The 10713-nt window shown below is 40.5% G+C and overlaps 1 protein-coding gene across 4 annotated transcripts in view; it reads left to right on the top strand.

Moving 5' to 3' along the window:
- The window catches only part of ANK3 (ankyrin 3, node of Ranvier (ankyrin G)), a 381124-nt gene that overhangs the window by 6252 nt on the left and 364159 nt on the right, over positions 1–10713 (top strand). The window lies entirely within an intron of this gene.

Genomic DNA, 10713 nt, shown 5'->3' with positions numbered 1-10713 from the left:
ATTTTTATGTCTCTTTGTGAGAATTCCCAAGGGAAAGATCATCTTAATTTGCTCTGAGCAGTGATCCACGTGCCTTGCAAATGACATGCAGATTTCATCCACCACATGTACCTTCCTTCAGGAGTAATCATGAATATTTTCAGGGCCTTTGCCATTTTCTTCCAAGTAAAGGTCTAGAGAAACCTCTTTGCCTTTTGTTACTGGCAGACTTTCTGAGACTGAGTTCAGAGAGTTGCGGTGGTTCTGCCACATGACATTAAATATAGGTGTTTCCGGCTTCAGGGTTCTTGCAAAAAAACTTCTTGAACATATTTTCACAGAAGTACAGACTTAAGTTAGGAAATTCTCAGCAGGTATATTTCAAAGCCTCACACAGCAGAGTTGTTACGAAATTGCCTTGTTTTGCTAGGTTCTGGTCTAATTTTATGAATGTTAGGTTTGTCTGTGGGTCGGTCACTATACTTTGACCTCTCTATGCACATCCCCCTCCCCCACCCCCACGACATGATAAACTGGCTTCTAAGAAACAGAGGGACAGGAACATACATTTGTATAAAGATATAGTTTCATCATTAATGTCGATATTCTGTGTAAGAGTTACTAGCCGAGCCAGGTTTATGGCCAGCCGTGTCCCGGGGGAGCAGCGACAGGTCTGCTGCCCTTGTGCCCAGACCCCTGTTTGACTCGAAAGCAAAATAGTGAACGGGTGAACCAAAGGGAGTTTCTGGGCTCACTGAGCTGAAGCAAATGCTTTGTGGATCAAAATGCTTCGTACAACAGAGTCTGTCCAATGTAAATCTCTTAGCAACCAGAAGGGAACATGGAGAAATATCAATATCGCTATCGTCAACGTGCAGGCAGATTTAAGTGTTTTGTTCTCAGGCCACTCACAGAGGAGATCCAGAAAGGGGCTCATGGATAACAGTTCCATTGCTATTGTGCTTTTTAATTCATAACACAGTATAGTATATATATTCCCCATCAAAGGTACATGTATCACAGAAGATTTAATATTCATAGCCAGATGACCGCATGGACCACTTCTATGTGCAAAGTTAAGGTTAAATGACTTTGAAGACATGCTCTGTATCCCCTTCCATGACACAGTGTATGTTACACTTATTTCCTACAAAGTGAATTATTTCAACTTTTAGTTTCTTTTTTCCTACCTTTTCCTAAAATCCTAATTAAGGTTTCTGGGCTATAGGCCCCTGTCAATTGAAAAGCTGCTTTTAAATATTTTGCAGGGAGGACTTTCCTGGCGGTCCAGTGGTTAAGACTACACACTCTTCACTGACACTTTCACTACAAGGGGGTTTAGGTTCTATCTCTAGTCAGGGAACTGGGCTCCCACATGCTGTGCAGTGTGAGCAAAAAAAAAGTTAACACTGCATTTGCATTTTATGAAAAAATGTGTATATACACACACACATATATATAGTGGGTTATTATGGGACTCATTCTCATTCACATGCAGAAATATCCTCTAGGATATTTTAATTACAAAAAGGAATAGTGAGCAGTCTCATAAAATCTCAAAATACAAAAGGAAATCTTAAGAGTATCTAGTTTATAAAACAAGGAATTTGATTCATGGTTCCCCTTCAATTCAGGTTTGAGCAAGCCCAAGATGAACCTTTCTTGATTATATGACACAGAATCATACAGTATGGGATATTACTAAGTATTATACTCAAATCATAATATGCATGTAAAATTAATATAGGATTCACATTTCAGTTTTTTTAAACCCAGTGAACTGCACATTTGGTCTCTTTTGAATATTGATAACCATGAATAACTGATTACCACAGAACCACCTGGGAAGCCCCTAAGAATAAGTAGGAAACTTCTAGGAATTTATGATTAGTTGAATTTTAGTAATGATGATGGCAACCCACTCCAGTGTTCTTGCCTGGAGAGTCCCAGGGACGGGGGAGCCTGGCGGGCTGTCGTCTCTGGGGTCGCACAGAGTTGGACACAACTGAAGTGACTTAGCAGCAGCAGTAATGATGTATTTTATTCTTGGCACAACAACTTTCATATCAAGTAAAAGAAAATCTTCCTGTTTGTTAAAAAAAGAAATTTACCTAGATGAATGAATACTTAATCCTTTTATCATCTGACTTTAAGGAAAAAAAGTTTCAGTGAGTATCGAATGTAAAAGTTTCTTACCCTCATTTCCCATTGCTCTTCCCTGATCTGTTTTTCCGCTTCACTCCCCTTCTCTCCTGAAGGACTTAGGTTGGCAGCAAGTAGGAGGCATGCCAAAGGTAAACAGTGATGGTGGGTGGGTTAGTATTGGATCCATGCCCTTACTAAGCACCTTGCAGGGAGGAATGCTGCATCTCCTGCATTCAGCAGGCTCCCTGGCTCGCAGGTGTTGGTCTGGAGGGGGTCCCAGCCACCTTGAACCTCCAAGAGTTAGAAATCACAAATGCTCTTCAGCCCCATACTATCCGTGTTGCCATTGGCTTCTGGTGCCGTGTTACCCCCATGATTTGCCCTTCCTCCACTTTATATTATTAAATTATAAAATACATTTCAGTAGTGAGGAATATTAGGATCAAACCTTAATTTATTCAATACTTTTATGTAGTTTGTATATATTTACTACATCCTGTCAAAAAAAAAAAGAAACAAGCTTTGAGGTGACCATGGAAATTTATACTTAAAAAAAGGACGCTATGGAATTTCTTTCTCTTTCTCTCTCTATGAATGACCAAGGAATAATCAGTCAATTAATTATGTGATTATTGATGTCAGACTCATACAGCTATTCCAGTGGCAGAGCAGGAATGAATGAATATTCATTGCTTTATTTTTGCATTCATGCACTCATTCAGCAAATATTTGAACAACTTCTGGCATTAGGCATTATATTCTGTGTTGGAGACAAAGCTAAATGAGGCAGAGTGGCCACAGTACATTATATTGCACTGTGCTTCCCGACACAAGGAGGAAGAAGATAAGAGCACCATTAAACACTCTACAAAGAAGGAGCCACAGCAAGAGCCCCCCACCAGTTCAACTCGATCGGGCTCCCAGAAGGTTCTTGGCGTAGCTAAGCCTTGGAGGAGTCAGCGAGATAGACAAACGGAAGGACAGGAATCCCAGGCCAACAGGGGTTCAAGTATGAGAGACATTCAGCTGTGTGAGAAACAAACAGTATTTTGGAGAAAAGAGGACATGAGGATATGGCAGAAAAAATGGCTGTAAAAGTAGTCAGGGGCCAGGTTACAAAGGTCTTTGTACGCTGTCTTACGGAGCTGGACACTAACCGCTGCTCAAAGGAGAGAGGGACCTGAATGGTTTTAGGGGTGATGGTAAAGAGAGGAGGCTGAAGAGCTTTCTGTGTTGAGAACCATCCTTCAAGCATCAGTGCTGTGGGCATCAGCCGGAAGAGCCATCAGGAAGCACCAGTGGTGATGATGCAGGCATGAGAGATGCTGAGGGTCTGAGCTGCAGCAGAGATGATGCTGATGGAGAAGGGGGTGTTGCATACAAGAGATATTTAGAGGAAGACTCAGTAGAACTTGGCAGTGGACTGTATGTAGGATGTGAGAGGGAGAGATTGGATTCTAGGGTGACTGCCAAGTTTCTGGCTTGAAGCGGAAGATGAAGAATTAAATTTCCTGGATTCATTTCTTTTCTCCCAGGACATTTCTTGACCTCTTATAAAGTGCACCAGATAGGGTTTTAAATTACCTTTTTCAGGTGGAGGCTCGTTTATTTTTCACAACAAACCTATGAGAAAGTATTTCTATTATTTCCATCTTCCAGATCAGAAAACTGAGGCATGAGCCTTGGGGTTTTGCCTCAGAGTTCCCACACTCGTTGGTGACAGAGCCAAGATTCCAATTTGAGTAGCCTGACTCTCTAGCTTGTTTCCTTAACTACTCCACTATACAAGGTATGTGGTTAATATTTTCACAGCTACACATCAAGGTGGGCTTGATTCAGAGAATCTTCTAAATGATAAGCTATTTTCTAAACATCTGGAACCTTGAATAATAAGCTTTATATCTCTGAGTACCCCACTATTGTGGTTAGTCTGTTTTTCTTACCCTCTGCAATAGATTTTAATGTTTTACCTTAAGAATTTCTATCTTTTTAATTTTGAAAAATGCAGTGAAAAATTGCAAATACCGTAACATCAAATCCTCAAAGACATGTTTCTGTAATAACAGCACAGCAGTGTCTTAGGTGCTTGTGGTATACCAGAAAATCTGCAGAGTGATTTCTATGGATTATTTCATTTTTTTTTTTCCTCACAGCTTTTCTGTGAGGCAGGTATTATTTTCATCCCAATTTTTCATAGTTGAAACCGAGGCTTGATGAGACTAAATAACTTGCCTGAGGTCATAAACCTCGTAACTGGAGGGTCTACACTTAAACTTGGGTCATAGGACTTTGGAATCTGTCCATCTGCGTTTATTATAATAGAACTCTAGCGCTGTCTTTTCAGATCAGTCGCTCAGTCGTGTCTGACTCTTTGCGACCCCATGAACTGCAGCACGCCAGGCCTCCCTGTCCATCACCAACTCCTGGAGTTCACTCAGACTCATGTCCATCGAGTCAGTGATGCCATCTAGCCATCTCATCCTCTGTCATCCCCTTCTCCTCTTGCCCCCAATCCCTCCCAGCATCAGAGTCTTTTCCAATGAGTCAGCTCTTCGCATGAGATGGCCAAAGTACTGGAGTTTCAGCTTTAGCATCATTCCTTCCAAAGAAATCCCAGGGCTGATCTCCTTTAGAATGGACTGATTGGATCTCCTTGCAGTTGTTTTAGGCTAAGGCAATTTAAGGATTTGAGAAGAGATTTCAGGGGACCTGATCTCTTGCCATAGAAGTGTGATGCTTCCTGACATTTTACAGAGTCTTCTGTATCTGGTCATCTGGGTACCTGTGACACCCATGATGTAAGATGCCAGGCAGGAGGCTTTTACTGCAGTACCTGTGCTTTGGGGAAGAGGACTGTGTGGGCTCTTAAGAGACAAAGGGAACCTAGTCTGTTTTCTGCTCTGCCAAGTCCATGGTCTCTAGACCTCTAGGGAGCCTAGTTTCGCTCTCAACATACTTGATATCCTGCTCTGAAATTAATTATGTATTTATATGTGTGTCTCACCCAAGAAACTATGAGCTCCTTGAGGGCAGAGGTGGTATCATACTCAGCTACTACCAAACTGGGGCTTTCGGAGTAGGAGGATGGATAAGAGGGTTGGTGAAAAGTGAGAGAGGGCGAAAGGTGGTGGTTGGATGGACAGAAGGGTGGATGAGAGGCCGTATCATGCTTAGAATAGAGTCAGATTGAGTTCAGGGGCTGGCGCTATCCCTTAGCTGCTGTGTCCTTGGGGATTTATTTAATCTTTAGATGCTTTGGTCTCTTCAACTGCAAAATGAATACAGTAATAGTTGCCACAGAGGTGTAATAATGTCAGTGAATTCATATTGGAACCGTGCTTGACATAATGTTAAGAGCCATAGAGTGGTAGTTGGTGGTGGTCCTGTTGAACAGAAGAATGGATTATTTACATCCTGAGCCTTCAAGAGGGATTGTGCCAATAAGTCAGCTCACTAAAGTGGGGCAGGTAATCTCCCTAGGAGCATGTCTGGCTGCTGCCTTGGCTCCACTCTTCTGTATTTGGAAAAGGATGGATGGAAGAAGGCTTAGCTTGCTCATAGGAAAGGCTGTAAACCTTTGTCCTTTGGTGTGTCAGAGGTTTAGAAATAGGGAGGCAATTCAATAAGACTTGTCAGCTGATTGGTTCTCTGTAATCTGTTATGATTATGGTACTTTTTTTCTCAATAAAGTCATCTGTTTATTTAAGAAAACACTTGGTAGCTCTTAATCAATTACCTTTTCAACCAGTCCAAGATCATGTCAGGGATAAATTATGCATTTATTAATGTCTGAATAGTAGTTTTAAAGTTTTCATTAGTTTTTTTTAAATTGATTTATTTTCTAATTGAAGGATAATTGCTTAACGCATTTTATTGTTTTCTGTCAAACATCAACATGAATCAGCTATAGGTATATATATGTCCCTTCCCTCTTGAACCTCCCTCCCATCTTCCTCCCCATCCCACCCCTCTAGGTTGATACAGAGCCCCTGTTTGAGTTTCCTGAGACATACAGCAAATTCCCGTTGGCTATCTGTTTTACATATGGTGATGTAAGTTTCCAGTTACTCTCTCCATACATTTCACCCTCTCCTGCCCTCTCCCTGTGTCCATAAGTCTGTTCTCTCTGTCTGTTTCTCCATTGCTGCCCTGCAAATAAATTTATCAGTTCCATCTTTCTAGATTCCATACAAATGTGTTTAGTATGACATATTTATCTTTCTTGTTCTGACTTGCTTCACTCTGTATAGGCTCTAAGTTCATCCACCTCATTAGAACTAACTCAAATGCATTCCTTTTTATGACTAATATTCTACTGCATATATATACACACACACACACACACACACACACACACACACCACAACTTCTTTATCCATTCATCTGTCGATGGATGTCTAGGTGGCTTCCATGTTCTAGCTCTTGTAAGTAGTGCTGCAGTGAACACTGAGGTACGTGTGTCTTTTTCAATTTTGGTTTCCTTAGGGTATATGCCTAGGAGTGGGCTTGCTGGGTCACAGCGTGGTTTTATTCCTAGTTTTAAAGGCATCTCCATACCATCTTTCATAGCGGCTGTATCAATTTACATTCCCACCAACAGTGCCAGAGGGTTACCTTTTCTCTAACGCTTTTGTTAGCTTGTCATTGGCATAATGCAGCAGTTAAAACTGTTTCTTCATTGCTCCTGAGGCTCTTGATCTTTTCTGTCTTTTAATTTTCCTTTGGCACGATAACCAGTTATTTTGTATGTGTGTTTTATTGAATCTCAATCTGGAAAAGTGCTAACTTGTCATAGGTATGCTTGAGGAGTAAGGATTTGGCAGTGTTTTAAGTTCTTTATAGTTATAAGAATAGTTTACATTAATGGTGTCACATTTTACCTGCTTCTCTGCTCATTTAATAGAAATGTATTGTGCACCTCCATTGCGCCTATATGGAGATTAATAAGATAAAGGGTGGAATTGTAGATTCATCTACTTGCTGTCTTTGTGTTTCTCCTTGTGACTTTTCCCAGGTAGGGGTGAAGGACTGAGTTATAACATGAGTATTTCTTATTGGGCCTCCAATATTCTGAGTGACTTTTACATTCCTCATCTTATTTGATTTTATGTCAACACTATGCCATAATGTTATCTCCATATACAGAGGTATTAGCCTAAGCTTAAGTTTTGTTATGTAACTTGCCTCAGTTACAGAAATAGCTGGGCTTATGACCAAGGTCTCTGGTTGTAAGTCCCTTTCTTGGGCCATCTGAACCTCTCCAGGAGAGATTTTTTTAAGGGAGGTTCTTACTAATAGGCATCTATAGTGAATTCTTATGTCAAGAGAAAAATTTTCACCTTTGAAATGTGAAGAGTTAAATTATTTAGTAATCAAGATTTTGATAAATTCATCATTTGCATTTAACTGCAAAATCTAAATATTGTATAAAGAGTTACTTAAGTTACCGTAATTCCACATTTAAAAAAATTTTAAAGAAGAATTCAGTCACTGAAAAAACTAAATCATTAGTTTACATCTATTGACTGATGTATAGGTCACTTATTGAAAGAGAATGTCTAAATACAATGTTACACTGTCAGTTACGTAATCCAAACTTTCTTATGGAGATTTTCCTATAGAAAGGTAACATTCGGAAACTAGCAAGCTGTTATTATTTTACCCAAATTGGTGTTTCTAGTTTGTACAAGTTAAAAGTGGAAGAGTTGAAAGCAAAGCAGTGGAAATCAAGCTTGAATCTTTTACATATAAATCAGATTTTTCCTGGCATTTATCCCATTCACTCAATTATGCTTTCCTGGACTCATAGTGGTGTCATGAACTAGAACAGTCCATCACTATCAAATATAGTAGCTGCCTATAAAATGTGTAGGTTTCAATTTAGCTGTAGTTGGTCCCAGTAAATTATTTCTCAGTCATAGGTGGCCTTCCACTTATTAGGATCATGTCATCAGTTCTGTTTGCATTTAGATGAAACCCATTAGAATGGGTCGAATAGAGACTAATGTACACATCTGCCAGTTTTGTGGCTTTTCTTTTGGCAGCACAAAAGCCAGCTAGCTTCATTACTGTATGAGAAGGATGTGTGCACTGCGTGGAAAAGAAATAGGAGGGAGAAGTTGGCCAGAGAGGGTTGGATGGAAGGCAGCCCAAGATTTTCTAGTGACCGGAAGTCAGTGACACAGACACATTTATAATTTACATGCAGATCCCCTAAGACCCTTGTTATGTTAATATGAACAGCATTATTTTATCATAATGAAATAAAATTTTGTAAGAAGTCTATACAGTGGAAGAGGTAAACAGATGGTCAATTTTGTTTAGTAGAGGATTAAAAACATGAATAAAGTAGGCAAGCAGTAAGGAGAAAGGTGTAGGGAAAGGGCTTAGTATTTATTACAATTCATGGTTCTGGAAAGAATAGGCTTTGGGGCTAGGTGTGCATTTATACGGCAGCCGCATTTAGCTGTGTGGCCTTAAACTAAATTTCTTTGGGCTTCAGACTCCACATTGGTCAAATGGGGCTATTAATCCTTTTCTTCACGCGTGCGTGCTCAGTTGTGTCTGACTCTTTCCAACCCCATGACTGTAACCTATCAGGTTCCTCTGTCCATGGGATTTCCCAGGCAAGAATACTGGAGGGGGTTGCCATTTCCTTCTCCAGGGAATCTTCCCGACCCAGGGATCTAACCCACGTCTCCTACATTGGCAGGCAGATTCTTTTCAACTGAGCCACATGGAAATCCCTTTACTTGAATACATATTGTTAAGAGTAGAAATACTGTAAATGCATTTTGCCAGGTTCCTGGCATAAAGGGAGCCCTTACGAGGGCTTCCAGCTTCCCTTATAGTGTGGGCTCCCAAATGTAATCAAGTGACTGTAGCCAAGAAGGGGGCAGAGGAACTGAGAAAAAAAAAGGGAATGTTCTGAAGAAGGTTTACACTCAGGAAATATTCAAATTCTTTGATGAGTGAAATTTTACTCATAGATTTGCCTCCTCAGACAACCATTTGAGTCCTTCAGTTCAACCCTTTGCAAACTTTGCTGTACTCTCAGGGAATTTACATCTGCCATTCTGAGAAATTCTCTCAAAGATTTTTATGTTAAATGTATTTCTCAATCATTAGCACTGTTAATAATTAGCTTTCTCAGTAGTTAAATGATAGCCTAGGAAGACATTAAAGAAAGCATAAGAACCATATGTACAGATAGAGATATCAGATCATTCTTTCAACAAATGAACTTGATTTTACAGATTAGGATATGAATACTGAAATATTTATAGAGGAAAAGTACTTATTTGAGCTAGTGAAACAATCTTCACTGGAGGGTTTATACACTATAATTACTGAGAAGAAACTAAATGCTACCTGTACAGTATGTCTATAAGAGACATATTCTGTATTTCATCATCCCCTCTAGGGAGCATGGCCGTTAAAGACCTGTTTCTGCAGTTGCCGGATGGTTGGGGACTGAAGGAAGAGTGAATACTCTGGCCAGTATAGAGCTATCACCGTTTGTACCTGGTTTCAGAACTCGTAGTGGCCTGCGGACTGCCTTCCTTTACCAGCACGTTCTCTTTTCCCCACTTTCTTCGACTGCCACTGGGGAGGGCCTCTACCATTTTCAGTCAGATTTTAAATCAGGTACTCCACCCTAGTTGGCTCAGTTCAGTATCTGACACTTAGAACTGTTGGTGTGTTTAAACAGTTTCATTCACCCTAAACCAAATAGGAAAAAAAAAAAAAAAAAACCACCAACCTGAAACCTGGCATTTTTATTATAGGCTCTGTGTGATGTTTGTCTAGCTGTGGCGGGTCTTTGTCACAGCCTGTGGGATCTTTAGCTGTGGCATGTGGGATCTAGTTCCCTGACCAGGGCTCGAACCAGCATCGGGAGCTTGGAGTCTTAGCCACTAAACCACCAGGGAAATCCCATGTGATTTTTCACTTTTCAAAGAGGACAGCATAGTGAGATACTCAATAGCAAAGTATGTGGGACATCATTTACCCTTTCTTTCATTTATTGAGCTATAATTCATTGGGGAATTACAGTGGGCTGGGCACTCTATCCAGTGCTGTGAGTATTGAATAAGGTGTTGAATAATAAGGTGTTCAATCCTTATGCGTGGATGGTATTATCCTCATTCTCTGTGTTAAGGGAATTAACACTCTGAAAGTTTCTGCAAGCCCAGGGTCACACAATTAGCAAGCGTACAGCTAGAGTTCAAACCCAGACCAGCTTGATAGCCAGCCCTGTGCTGATTCTCTGATTCCTCACCCCTCATTCCCACCCATTGAGAACACAATTTTCCCAGAATATTGGGCTCCATGAAATCGTTATTTCCTGGACCATGGAAGGCCCTGCTGGGCTTTCTGCCCCTAAAAAATTCCTAATAAGATGTTTCTCATAATTGATCCCCGCCCGCCCCCCCCCGCCAAAAAAAGAAAAGTCCACAATGCGGCGTGGAGGGTAGGAAGGTGATAATACTGAATGGCATAAGTCAATTTACTTAACTTCAAGCCACTTTCACTTTACACATTAACTTGAAATACACCCTACCTTAACAAAATCATAATCATATTAAT

Source organism: Bison bison, unplaced genomic scaffold, assembly GCF_000754665.1.
Source record: "Bison bison bison isolate TAMUID 2011002044 unplaced genomic scaffold, Bison_UMD1.0 scf7180017864116, whole genome shotgun sequence".
Lineage (NCBI taxonomy): Eukaryota > Metazoa > Chordata > Mammalia > Artiodactyla > Bovidae > Bison > Bison bison.
This window is presented reverse-complemented; position numbering and strand designations above follow the sequence as displayed.